Source organism: Pectinophora gossypiella, chromosome 11 (genome assembly GCF_024362695.1).
Source record: "Pectinophora gossypiella chromosome 11, ilPecGoss1.1, whole genome shotgun sequence".
Classification (NCBI taxonomy): Eukaryota; Metazoa; Arthropoda; class Insecta; order Lepidoptera; family Gelechiidae; genus Pectinophora; species Pectinophora gossypiella.
In genome coordinates this window covers 4,392,196-4,407,049 of record NC_065414.1, presented here as the reverse complement: position 1 = coordinate 4,407,049, position 14,854 = coordinate 4,392,196, and the positions used below count along the sequence as shown (strand labels likewise).

General features: G+C 38.3%; 1 protein-coding gene and 1 non-coding gene across 2 annotated transcripts in view; one reads left to right on the top strand and one right to left on the bottom strand.

Annotated features, from left to right (window-relative positions):
- The window catches only part of LOC126370649 (furin-like protease 2), a 244,445-nt gene that overhangs the window by 175,959 nt on the left and 53,632 nt on the right, over positions 1 to 14,854 (top strand). The window lies entirely within an intron of this gene.
- Trnag-gcc (transfer RNA glycine (anticodon GCC)) lies at positions 8,114 to 8,184 on the bottom strand. Its single transcript has one exon. It is a non-coding gene; the product is annotated as a tRNA-Gly (tRNA).

Below are 14,854 nucleotides of genomic sequence, written 5' to 3'. Positions count from 1 at the left end.
GGATCAATCAATTCTCCTGTTCTGTTTACATAACATTGACAGGAGTCGAATTTATATAATTACAACCTAGTCCATTTTAGTTAGTTGATTTGCGTTGATTACCTATCTATGTAGGTATAATCTATTCAGGGTTGCCAGATTCGGGGATTTTTCACAATTATGGGGAATTTCTCCAATTTTTCACATTGGAGAAATTTTAGCCAATCCTATTTGAAGGACATTGAAATTGGAATTGACGTGACACGTCAGTATGTGGTCGTGTATGAAGTACCTAATATTATAACGTGAGAATCTTATATCTTTCATAATTATTCACAATATTTGAGGATTATATTTGGAGACAATTCGAAAATACGCGCCTAGTAATCCTGAATCCGATTAGTGTTTGTAGATTCCAATCTTGTTAGTAGGTATCAATAAATGATGGTAACGTATTGTAATCAATACGAAGAAAACTGTAGAAAGTAAAGTTTCGGGAAACCCAATCTATTTATTCCCATTTTCACTACTTATCCAAACTTTTTCCTTCTCTTTGTCGAGCTATGTTCTCTTACACAATCTCACTAAGTCGTCTATCTAATTATCTAGCTGTACAACTTCTGACTATTCTGGTCCTCGGCCATATTTCTTCCATCCGTCATTTTTAAAATCACAGTTTTGGATAGCATGAATCGCCCAGTAACACATCGCTCCTTGAAATGGCCTCACACAAGAGGCAATTCAGACTATTTGCGAATCAACATAAGTGAGCTATATAGATGCAAATGTCGTTTGTCGTAACGTCTGTCAATGAGTCGTTGCTCGTGCATTGCTGCCGGTTGATTGGGCACTCATTTGGGACGATTGTGCCCCGCGAATACATAATTCGTAAATGCTGTCGCCATTGCGTTGTGGCGATGAGGTTGGCGATTGCGAAAATTATGCGTAAAAAATAATAATTTTATAATTATTATCTTAAGCCGCTGGTCACGGCTATTAGCCGTAAAAAGCTCCACCAACCCGCAGTTGAGCAGCGTGGTGGAGTATAGGCCATACCCTCTCCGGTTGATTGAGGGGAGGCCTGTGCCCAGCAGTGGGACGTGTATAGGCTGTTTATGTATGTTATGTAAAATCAACATCTCTGATACTAAATAAGTATTCAGTCAACGAATGTTCTATAATATCAGTAGTTAATCATTATGTTGCGATTTAATAATAGCTTAAGTTTCGCAAGCTTCCCCTGTTCTTGTAAAAACTGCACAAAGCACTGAACTTTGCCAAGTGACGTAAAATTAATCAACGCTGTCCGTTAAAAATCGCTCCGCTTTTTCATCATCCCCTGCGATGGTTTTTATATGCTTACTCTAGAAACTATAGGTAAATTATATACTTTTTACCCGACTGCAGCAAAAATGACGGTTATGTGTTTGACCGCTCCTCTTCTCTGGGTTGTGAGATGGATTACCAACCTCATCAACCCTGTTTGACCGCTATGTATGTATTAAGTACTTTTGTTCCAAGTTAGGAGAACTTCTAAACTCCTTATCAGAATTTAACAAATGGGGTGTCCTTAGAAGCGTCTTGATTGTCCGCTACGCGTTCGTTATAGGCTACGTGACGTTACATTCCATTTATTGTAGTGCCCTAATAATATAAAACTTCATTTATTTATGTACTTATACCTAGTTTTTTTGGCTTTGACAACATAAGAGTAACGAGTAAATACTATCTACATCGCTTAGAAAGGTGGATAAGTAATCTTCAAAATATTTAAGACATCATTTTATCCCTTCTGAGAACGTGGGCTTCCTTTAAATATACCTCTGTCGTAAGCAGTCCTAAGCCATCGCTCAGTCTAAGTCTTTTCTTTAGGCTTTACGTCTCTAACAGGTATTAAGTTGATCGATCACTTCCCTCGTCTAAGGGTTTGGAGCTCAATTGACGATTCAAACTGTGACTATGTTACCTACTGAATAAATATATTTTTGAATTTGAATTTATTTTTCTTCAGAGTTGGTATTCTGTTAATATGCGTCGCGTGTTCTGTGGTCAAACCACGGAATAGAAGAGATGATCGAACAAATTCTGTGTCTGTCTGTTCTGTCTTTAGTCTGGGTGAACAATTCTATTTGATGATGTTATGCCTCAGCTAGCTATATACTGGGCTGAAACTGAAGGCTGGTAAGTGGATTACAGTATTGGATACGTATTTCTGAATAGTCGTACGTATTAGGTCCGAATGGGTACCAAAACCGGGGTTCGAACAACGCAACTGGACTGGACTTTCACAGGTTTCTTTGTTTAACTGACAACTCCCAAATGGCAAACATTTCTTGCCAAAATCAATATTCAGTTTGGCTGCTTTTCATTAACTGATACACACTTCTCAGCGAAGCACTATAATGAAATCCACGTAATTAATTGCCACTGCAAATTAATTGGCTACAGAGTAAATTTTCCATTCTCTCATTGAAGGAAGGTTTGTGTGTGTGTAGTGTAGGTACATGTAGCTAAATGATGAAACCTCAATAATGGCGGGTTGTTATCGTAATGCCATCGACTTCTGCAGACTTTCGCAATTTACAATTTCAACTAAATATTCACATAAAGTCTTCACCTGTATTCACGTCAGTCGTATCCGAAACTTAGGTTACAAACGTCGGGCCCGCATGTGGGTATTGCGGGTATTTTAAACCGAGGTAACTTTGCGGGCCGCAAGTGCCGGCGACCATTAAAACTTACTTGAGCGCGGGCAGTGCGGGCGACGCAGCCGAAGCGAGAGTAATCGCTTCAGCTGGGAAAATCGCTATTAAAAGTTTTCTTGGATACAAGGTGGTTTGTAACCAAAAATCCGTGGCCTATCGCTTGCTAAGCGGGTCTACCATATGGGGCAGGGGGTAGAAGTTGCGTTAATTTATAACGAGCAAACAGAAGTTGTATAAAAGGTTCCGTATAAGCCCCTTAAACCGGTAGTCAAGAGACAACTTGCATACATTTTCGCAATATAATAAACCGTAGGTTGAAGTGTAAGGACGTGATCCCGTTGTCACGACATACCTGAGAGAACAAGCATCACGGAACATTCTAAGTTTTTCCTTGTCGTCCCTAAACAATAATGGAACGTTCTTCGAAAGGTTATGTGAACTAACAATTGTCTGTAAAGTTCTTACGTAAGTTCCATGGCCCCGTGAGTTTACGTTCACAATAGTCGTACCGGTAGTTAAGCGAGGGGGTATGTCTTGTTCCTTCCTTTCACATCAGGCAGGTGTTAGGCCGGGATTAAAGTGAAGTTAGAAGCAAGCGGCGGGGCGCACAACCGATCCCTCGAGGGCGGTTACTAATGCAGATTGCGTTCAGAAGGTCATATCTAAATCACGGGATAGAGCGTAACGTCAGTACTTTATCTTAACTCAGCACCTGGCCGCCTCCCCCGGCCCCCGAGGCGTGAGTTATAACGTCGGTTCTCCTTTTGTTGTTTACGAATGAGTTTTTCACGTTTTCGTCTGCCGCGGACCGCCAGTTCGACACACCTGCTCCTATTCTCCGGGCGCGCGTTATATTTATTGTACTCATTTTATGTATATTGTGAGCGAATAGTACGCAGTTGGGAACTTATCGCGCCTAATGCTACGCTATTTTTCTCTGAGGCGGGACTTCCGACGAGATGATGTTTTTATTATAAAGACGTGTCAGGACTAAGGAAATATTTACGAATGTTAAGGAAATGTGCGCTCGTGATGTACGTATGCCGTTTACGTTTGAATGCGCGCGTTATTTGCTCGGCACATTCAAGGTGTTTGATTGATGAAATTCCCCGTTGTTCTTGCGGCGTTATTGTGTTCTGCTTGCCACCCCCTCATTATCTCGTTCTGCGGCAGATTTTCTTTCTGCCACGTTTGAGCTTATATCATTCCTAATGTATCTCACCTTAATGAGTTTCTATCTGTTTGGCTGTTGTATTATCATCTCCCTGCGTTTCCCTTTCAAGGAGTAACTTATCGCAATAAGACGTAGGAAGTTTGTGTAGTGTATAAGTTTCGATATCACTTGCACGGTCATTAGCCGGGTATGCCTCGTGTAAAGAATAGTTGGGATCACTCGCAGGTTCAGTCGGACCTGGGTCTTAATAGTCACACGGAAAAAGGTCACCCATTGATTTATTGTGTTCGTGACGAAACAGTATAAAACGTGACGGTGTACTGTAAATAGCACCATTTCGTCGTGGGCGTTTACGGCTTTCAGATTTGACTATAGAATACCTACATAGATACGAAAAACTGTAATGTTGCATACGAAGAAGAAGTGATATGATTAAATGGATAATTATTGTCTTCATTGTGTTCAATAAAGTATTTTATCTATCTATTGTCTTATATGATGTCGCACTTCTCTTGCTAAATTTGTGATCAATCATAGTTATAAGTTACAAGTACTGTTATTACCGAGTCTTACTTACTTGTATTGGGTATTAAACTATATTTTACAAAGGTTGGAGAAAGGAGAAAAATGTAGGGTTGTTCACCTTATCCATCTTTTTACTTTGACTCTTTAAGAGTGTCGGTAAAAATGTATTTCTTTTTCTAAAACTCGTTCACACGTGAAATGTACTGTTCGCTAAATAAGTAGCTACTGTCTAGACTGGACCAACTATTTTAAAAACAAATGTCTCCCCTTTTAGCGAGTGCTCGATATAAACGAGAATATTACCGACGAGAACAAAACCCTTTTCACAAATGGAATGGAATATGTGTAATTAGAACACAAAGCCTTTTCATACTGGCATCCATACGCAGTTATTTTTTATAATTACACCAGCGAGTCTACCACAATAATACCCCTTTTATGACCGATGGAAAAATCATTTCGACATTGGTTACCGTTTGGGAATAATTGAATTTGGTTCATTTAAAACAAAAAAATATGAAGATTATCTGGATGCGGGATTTAATTACAAGGTTCGTTTTAAATTTACTTGTTGGTAAATGAAATTAATTTTATCTCAGACCTTGCAGAATTATTCTCAAAAATCAATACTTTTACTTTATAGTAATTTCATAGTAATATCCAATCTTTGTATGTATTTTTTATATTTATAACTTCCAATTGGTGGTGTATTTCAATTTGTGGTGGTATCAATTAGTGAAATACTTACATTGTATCTGTATAATTTTAATAAGTTTCTTGTATATACCTATTTAATAATAATAAGATTCTCTATTATAACAAGTGACCTGGGGGGCTAAAAAGGTCACATTCAAATTCAAATTATTTATTTCAGATTAATATCCATAATTATAAGTATAAGTACATCAGATTAGATTAGATAAATTAAAATTAAATTATATATAAAATCAAATAAAATTAATATTATTAATAAAAATGAAATTGCACGAAATAAAATAAAATACATTGGTGCCCATTCGGGTGCACACAAACCCAACCCAAATTCAGTTCGACAGCTCCCAAATGAGTGCCGTCCTGCACTTACAACATATATTGAATCAATTCATCTGAAAAAGCAAATGTTGCCTTTTGACATTTATACTTTTATATGCGCAAATGTCAAATTGCAATAAACCTTTTTAGGTGAATTGCTTCAATGTGACCTTTTTAGACCCCTAAAGTAACACCTGAGAATCTCACGAATGCTTTGGAGCACCCTGTTATTGGTACGCAATAAGGAGGTAGAGTCCGTACACACACAATACAGCTAGTATGTACATTATGTAAATGAAAAGCTATGCATACTACTCGTGGGGTGGTACCACTATTAACTTAATAAAGTATTAGTTATATGACCTAACCAGTTTTTCCTTCGGGTAGACTTGAAAGATCAGATTGGCAGTCCCTTCCGCAAAAAATCTACATAAAACTTGTCATCATCATCAATTTAAGAGCCACGCTCTTGTCGGTGTAGCATTTTCCATTCCAGTCTATCAAAGGCCAATTCCTTGACTTCCCTATAAGACACGACGTTAACCTTTTCTTTAATCTGTTCCATGTAAGCTCTTCTTGGTCTTCCCCTTCCTCTTTTTCCTTCTAGCTTTCCTTCTATGATGTTTTTAATGAATTCGTCGTGTCTTATTAGGTGTCCAATCATCTTGCCTCTTCTGTCCTCAATAATTCTGAGTATTTGTCTCTTTTCCCTTACTCTTACTAGCACTTCCTCATTTGTAACCCTTTCTGTCCAACTTATTCTTATTTGTTATTGGTATCTTATAAAACTTGTGCCTGGAAGAAACTGCTACCTAGCAATAAGGCCGCCTGTTATACTCTTCTATTTCTCTTTTGTTTGTCATTTTATATTTTCTGTTTGTGCAATGAAGTATTTGCTATCTTCGGTTCATTGTTGTTGAAGAATGAAGGTAAACTTACGAATAAGATATAAGTTTGATACGGGTGTAAGTGGTAGGGTCGGAGTATGAAGGCTTACGCGTACTTACCGCGTTCCATGATATTTTAAAGGAAGGTCAGGTCAAGAGTACTCCAAACTGGCGAGCATGCATGAAGACTTTGATAAGAGTGGAAGAGAAGAAGCGAAAGTGGTGTGTCAGGATCGTAATGGAATTCCGTAGTCTCTGCCTACTCCAACGGGAAATAAGCGTGATCTCATGTATGTATTTTGTTGCACTAAATCTGCCGATAGGAAAACTAGTCTAAACATCTGTGTGGTCAGTACACACATGTTTAAGGTAAACGACCACGTGATGTCCCCTCGCTAACTACTCGTATCCACAGCGCACACATTTAGCGACGCCACTCACTGTAGTGGCTACATTATTTAATTTAGCAGTTCGCAGTGTTGTTTGGCTTCTCGCTTTAGGAGATTGGGGCGTGCGCTTGCGGTGCCGTTATCGTTTTCATTTTAGTAAGTGCACCCACTAACTGGTGCATTGTATAGTGCCACTTCGCGCAGTGTACGGTGTAAATTGCTCGCAGTAAATAAACCAGCACGGTTCTGTGGTCGTATGTGTCGTGTTATTGGTATCAATTGCCGTTCCAGTGGCTAATATTCATCTTTCTTGTACTTAAATAGCCTAATCTGTTGCTAGGTACAATTAATTTTATTCTTTAATAGATTTGAAAAGGTTATAAAGATAAGATTAGAGAATGGAGACAGTGATTTTCACCTATATCCAACATGATAAACATGCCATCCTTCTGTCGGTTTTGCCATGTTCCCGGGAAGATAAGCAGCTGAACGCGTCCTATGTTCTATATTCACTCCTAGTCCAGCATATTAGTAAGCTGCCACATTTCCGGGAAGATGAGCAGCTGAACGCGTGCTATGTTCTATATTCACTCCTAGTGCAGCATAGAGGTAAGCTGTACTGTACTGCAGACAAGTAATCGACTCGTAAGTACGAGTAGGTTCATAAGCTCGCGTCTCCGCAAGCGATTTGCCGCGATATTGTCGCCGCCGCCTCAGAATACACCCTCGTTCGCTAATGTCCAACGACATTAGGATTATTCCCGTTCGCCGAACGAATTTTTAATTGCCTTTTATAATGTTTTTGCTTATGAAGTATGTCGGTCGGTACCGAGGAGATTTAAATTTGGTTCTAAAAAAGGATTTTTTTTGGAAATTTTGTTCTATAAATATAACGATAGTAGGTGTTAGCTACGAAAATATGCACTACTTTTTATCCGTCCGGGAATGGATTCAAAAAGTTCGCAAATGAATACGTAAATTATTCGTGGCTCGACCTCGGGTTACTCGACTAAAAAAAAATATTAATACGGCGAACGAGAACGCGCCGAACATTAAGCCCTGGAGATTATCGGGGCAAAGCCCTAGGTCGGACTGTTCGACTGGCAGAACCAAGCAGGTGGTAGATTACAGCGTAATAGAGGATTTAAGAGCACTCCGGTACTGCGGAACTACGGGACTTCGATGCGACATCCGTGCGCGGAAACGGAACGTAACCACTAAGCTACAGTTTATTTCGAGAATTCATTTGCTTTGTCAATTAATTGATGAATTCATTTTATTAACAAAGGCTTATAATTTTAAAATATTCCCATATTTTATTTCTTTATAAAACTAAGTTGAGGAATATCTAGGTAACTAAGTTTAGTAAAAGAAAAAAAAGGAAAGCGTAAATGCTATGTATGTAAAAAAATACCAAAAAGATGCATCGGCCGGGAATCGAACCCGGGCCGCCCGCGTGGCAGGCGAGCATTCTACCACTGAACCACCGATGCTTGTACTGGTGTGGTCGAATTTACTATCTACATACCGTGTTACGTCAAATGTACTAATTCTTATCAACAACGCGTCACAAAAATATGTGCGGAATGAATAAAAACCATCTATAACATTAACGTTTTACGTAACGGTTAATTTCATCAACAATCGGTGAACATTAACATAAATTTTATGTTAACAGAACCGCATTTCGCCCTCATTTATGATAATTTCTATTCCCAGATTGATTAAATGCCACTCCCGTTAGATAATTTGTGCTGGTGCCAATTTTATTCCTGGACGGTTTTAAGAGTACCAATGAGTTCTGTCGACAATGGCTGAAATCTTTAAGTCATCGAAAATAAAAAAAATCAAAATAGAAATCGAACTTTCGCGTGATTGGCATCAGTGCCATGAGTACACGAACATTTAAGTATTAAGTCAAGTACGGAATACAACTCGAGGCGAATTTGCTATAACTATTAGACGTTTTAATTCGAAAGCACCACGGTTTTATCGAAGACTTGGTTTTACGATGTTTATCTTTTTATAATATAGGTAGTTCGAATTACATTTCTAATAGGTAGTTTTATTCTAATGGGTAGGGTTACCTACCTGAACAATTAATCCGTTTTACAGCATACAGATATATTAATGAACCCCTCAAATTAAAAGCTTTTAACCTGATACATCGACTACTTAGTTTTTTTTAGAGAGATCGAATAACAAGTGCACGGAAACAGTCATTCGCTGCCTAACGCACATCCTCTTAGTTCACCCATGGATATAGCGCAGGTACGGCTAAAAAGAGGATTTGGAATTTTCCAGAATAAAACTCGCAAATTGTTCTTTTATTTCTGTTTAGTCCTCGATACAGATCCGATTCCGCGCGCTCCCAGGTTTTACAATATCTCGAATTTCCCTGGATGCATGTCACACCTGTTTTTTTCAAAAGTGGATTTTTCCAAGTGAAAACTTTTTTCCACGGCTTCAGTTATTCATAGCTGCTCGGCTAATGTCGAGAGCTCTCCTCGAGGGCGAGAGGCTTTGAAAACGTCTCACTGCAGCCCCTTTGCCGGCAAAAAGTAAATGACGTTGTGAAGTCAGCTGTTGCGAGGTGCATTCAGGGCGCGCAGTCGAGCGCCCGCCGGCTGCGACTCAATAGATCATTGGCTCAATCTCTGCCTTCAATAGCAGTTATTAAGCTTTTCAAAAGTTCCAGCTTTTTGGTCATTCTCATGTCTCACTACGGTTAGGTTTTGATTTTGATAGCTTTTTCAGCCGTGAAATGTGTCCTCCATTCATATCTTGAATGTGTTTAAAACAAAAAATACTTTGTAAGTTGTATTTTAGTACTTTAATTTGCTAATTCCACGATTGTTAATGCGAAAATCGCGCTGATTTTGTCCAATTATGCGCTCAATTAGTTCCTCTTGATCTGGAAAATGTGTTTTAAGAACAACGGATTGCATTAGCTTGCGTGTCTCGGGGGTTACATTCTCAATTTCACGCATCCGGCCATTTCTTAGTGCGCGAACGCGTTTCGCTCGCAATTTATTTTGTTGGCCGTCGTCGTGCAATGTCCTATGATATTCTGCATAATGCTGTAACGTGCACACCTCAGCTGCAAGGAGCCACTTGCGAAATTGTATAACGCTAAGCTTGGCTACGGGAAATAGAGAATACTTACAGTTATTACTGCTATGTTCCCAGCGACTTGCTTCTTAGCTCGAGTGTTTATAGTGCATGTGGAGTATGTTTGTTTTGCTAAGAAAATACTTACACAGTGAAATCTTTTGGTGTTACATCTCATTTTGAAAGAAAACAACTTTAAGATATAATGCAGATTTCAATTTTATAGACAATAGATGTGTACACATACATACATAAACAGCCTATATACGTCCCACTGCTGGGCACAGGCCTCCCCTCAATCAACCGGAGGGGAATAGACGTGTACCTAAAACTCTTATTATGTTATTGCATTTGATACGATGATGATTATTGTCATAATATGTTTCCTTTTAAATGACATAATGGTGCAAAGCACTAGAGATATAAACAGTCTGTGGTGTTTTAGGGTACCATAGAAACTAGTAACGTCATTTAGATGTTAACCTTAAGCATGACAGCATACAAAAAAAGACGATGCTAATTATAATGAAATTTGTAAGGTTTGTCTTTGTGGAGCAGCTTGACGTATGCGGAATAGTGTTAAAACAACGTAACAGGGATACAAGTTGGGTCGCACAACGTAGCGCGAAGCTTGCGATGTAAGGTAGGTACATCACACACTGATACTGCAAATGTAACTATGAATTTTCTGTTCAGTTTACGTGTAAGTAGTGAGTGATTTCAGTGTGTGGTTAAAGTAAAAAATTCTACCGATTATATTGTCCAAATTGACCAAATTGGAGATGTCCTTAGAAAAGGTTTAGTATGATCTACTCTGAACCGGCACACGTGATGAATGTGGAGGAAGCAAGAGTCAGGATCGAAGCAGATGGCATTCTGTAGTATCTGCTTACCCCGGTGGGAAATAGGTGTCAGTTTATGTATATCGTCAAAAAAATAAAAAATATAAAGCCGATAATGGATTTTCCTACACTTTTTTCTCGCTTATTTATATGACAGTACCTAATGCCGTCCTTTAAAAAAAGGAAGAAGGCACATTCCGAGTAAGTGGATGTAGTTGGTGCCTATTTGTGTGATTGTGATGGCGATGCATCACGCGAGACATTTCCATTGATAGCAAGATGATGACGATAAGTAAAGTTCGCTCACCTAGTCCACTCAGCATTTTTTTTAGCTTACTGTATATTTGTGAACAATTTAATGTGCCATTCAGGTTACGAAGTTTTCATACAATCATCATCACCAGTCATTTAATCGCAATTGGGGTAACACGTCCAATTATTTTACATGTACATTGTGTGTATTTAGGTCAAATGTTTTGGTGTATGCTGCGCCTAACTCGAAATACTGTCACGAAAACTTGTCCTTACTTCAACTTGCCTACACCGAGTAGGTACATTTCGTTATTATGCCAAAGTTAGAGAGTTACTGTTTTGGTAACTTCATCCTTTGTATATGGACAATTCAGCAACAGACAGACGGCCTCGTTAGGATCTTATACAATCCGGTTTACTCAATAACAACATTGATTTAATTTATTTTATTTCGTAGTTTATTGTATACTATAACAAAAATACATAAATAAAGAAAGCGAAGCGAAGCGTGAGTTTATTCCTGAAAGTATAATAGAGCTTTAAAACCTTATATTTTTGAAGTGATACCCAAAATAGGGAGGGAGAGCGATCAAAGTGCTGTTTTTGGAAAGGTTAGAATGCGAAATATTTATAAAGGTTGTTGTTAATTTGGAACCGTAGGTAAAGAATAGCCTGTTTTATATCAAGGGTTAGACTTTTTAAATGAATGTGCTTTTTGTGTATTATTTCTTTTTTTATTTTGGTGCAATAAAGTGTATTTGTATTGTATTGTGCTTTGTAAAAATAATCTACATGTTTCAGTGACGGCATGTTGACGGACAGCATGTTAAGCTGTTCGTTCCATATTAACCCTTGCGGCGTCCGTGGCGTCCGTGGTCCAGTGGTTGAGCGTTGGGCTCACGATCCGGAGGTCCCGGGTTCGAATCCCAATGGGGATATATCACAAAAATCACTTTGTGATCCCTAGTTTCGTTAGGACATTACAGGCTTACTACCTGATTGTCCGAAAGTAGGATGATTCGTGCTTCGGAAAGCATGTTAAGCCGTTGGATCCGGTTACTATTTACTGATGTAAGGACGTAGTCGTTACATGAGTCATGTCAGGGGCTTTTGGTGGCTCAATAGTAACCCTGACACCAGGTAACCCTGACACCACTGTGAGGTTGGAGTACCAACCTCATCAACCCACACGATAGAAGAAGAGAATATTAACCCTGACGACGGTCATTGCTTTCACAACCCACACGAAGAAGTGACGGTATTTCAATAACATCTTTTCTCTGGTTAAGCCAGACCGTACCGCACAAGTCCTGTGTCTTTACTGGCTCGAGGTTGCGTATACTTGGCGTCTGTACCCAATCCGGATCATTCCGCACCATGGACTAGTGGGTGCATTTAGATGGGGCTTAGATTTAGTCCACTCTGTATGGTATGAGCTAAGCAACAATGTATACCTAACCTAAACTCATGCCCGAAATCCCTTCCGGGGTGGGAAATGGAACATTGTAGTCAGAAGACAACTTGCTCTCATACTAGGGTTGCCACCTTTTTAATTGGAAATAGTTTTTTTTTGACAATTGGCTATTATATAATTAATATTTTAAGGAAATGCAAGTAAATTCAGTGTATCTACATTTTTTCGGCTACTTATTTAGAATTAGGAGGGCACCGCGGGGTTATTCATTTTTTTTTTTAATTTTGAATTTCTGGTGCTTTTAAATAAGATTACGATTTAGTAAGAAAATGAATTCATTGATATTATAGTCGTAAGACCGAAAGTCCTTTTTAAATCCAAACTTCATTGATTAACTATTGTGTCTGGCAACCTCGGCCTTAAGAGATTAAAGAACTCGAATATAGAAGGTACTCAAATAATTTAAATTCGATACTATATAATATAGAACAGGTGGCAACCCTAACTCACACTTAGTTGGAGGTTACTAGGCCACCAAATAGGCAGGTAGTTGAGTATATTGGAGTGAATCGACACGTTCAGTATGTAGATGAACACGTCCAACATTTTTTTTTTCATTTTTCATTTTAATTATCATAGTTATTAAGTAAAAAGTATATTATTGTACCTCAAATATTAATGAAGTATGTCAATTTGGGAAGACACTGGCTCCTGAAATACAGTTAAACTAGTTTAGGAGCCAGGGCCTTATTTATAATTGTTACTTGTTTGTTGTACTAAATAAACTTTCTTTCTTTCTTTCTTTCATGTTTTGCTACTTCAGCAGAGATGATTTATAAGTCTCGTATAGTAATTAACAAAACAGTGCGCTCGTTAGAAATTTCTATAGCCGAGTATATTTTGAATAAAACATAATTAACGAGAGCTTTAAATGTAATGAAATTCAAAACAATTTCTCCAGGGAAATGATAAATGTTAAAGTTTTAGTTATTAATATTGAAATACCTAATGCTCTCCGCCTGTTAAATGGCTCCATAGGGCTTCTATTAATGTAAAAAAAAACGTATTTTATTGCGTTATGAATATTTATTAAAGTATGTAATGATTGAATGTCGCACTATTCATTTTTCTGTTGACACTTCAGGAGATTTTTTACAGTGTCTCTAGATTTGTTCGAGAATTATTTATGATTAAAATTCATGTCGTAAAACTCGATCATTCGACGTTGGCATCGCGCTTTAACTATGCACATACCTACGTAATATGTTTGTATGTGGATAAATATCATCCTCTTTTAGCGCGTCGGGGAATACGAGTATGGGAGGGGTTTCTTTTGTAAATATGTCGAGTAGATCTCATCAGCTCACATTCAAGAGTGCATATGGGCAACACAAGTGCCATAGCTATAGGTAGCGTACAAATATACTTTATTCCACTGAAATAAAGGAAACAGTTACAATAAGACTTACTGATCTTAGTACCAGGCAATTAGAGTATCTGCCCATTACAATGTTCGTGTCTTATGAATATCTAGATCATCATCATCATCAATTTAAGAGCCACGCTCTTGTCGGTGCAGCATTTTCCATCCTACTTTTTTAGGGAAAAATAGGGCAGTGGTTTCCCTCTTGCCTTCCGCCTCGCAGTACTCTGCCTGACGCGAGTGGGATGGCGCCCAGAGTATAAATAAAAAAAAAATAGAATATCTAAATATTTAAGTTTAAAAAGTAAGTTTGTATTGTTTTGAAAGTATATTAATAATTGATATATGAGTACTTTAACTATCCATATACAGAGAATATACGAGTACTTGGTGCTGCTATGTGATCTTTAAAAGCAACTTTAGCGCTGTCCTCGTAGCCTAGATTAGTATAATGTTATTTTTTAAAGTTGCGTACGTAGTATTATTCCTTATTCTATGTTTGTGTTGTACGTCGCTCTAACGATTAGTTTTATTATCGTCTATCCAGGCAAATAACATTATAAGTACGATTGCTCCGTTGCTCCAGTCAACCAGTTCAGTCACTTCTAGCATAGACTAGGCAAACACTGAAGCGAATCGCATTACTTTCGGTGTTTGAATACCAATTTAGGCACTTCAAGGATTGACTAAAATTATCTCCTTCTATCGTGTGGAGTACCAACCTCATCAACCCTGGTGGGTTACTATTGACATGGCTCATGTAACGACTACTTACTTACATCAGTAAGTAGTAACCGGGACCAACGGCTTAATGTGCTTTCGGAAGCACGAATCATCCTACCTCTTACTTTCGGACAATCAGGTGATCAGCCTGTAATGTCCTACTAAAATTATTAAAATACGTCAGGCCTAGGCCGAATAGAATCTATTTCGGCGTTTGCTCGAACGCGTTGGTCAAACCTCATTATAATCAACTCAATCCGCGAAGGGGCTACCGTCGATTTGTACCACAGTATGGGATATAAATGTCCTCTTTCTCTCTTTCTCCTTGGAACAGGTTTCTTTCGTAAATATGTCGAATAGATCGCATCAGCTCACATTCAAGAGTGCATATGGTACGC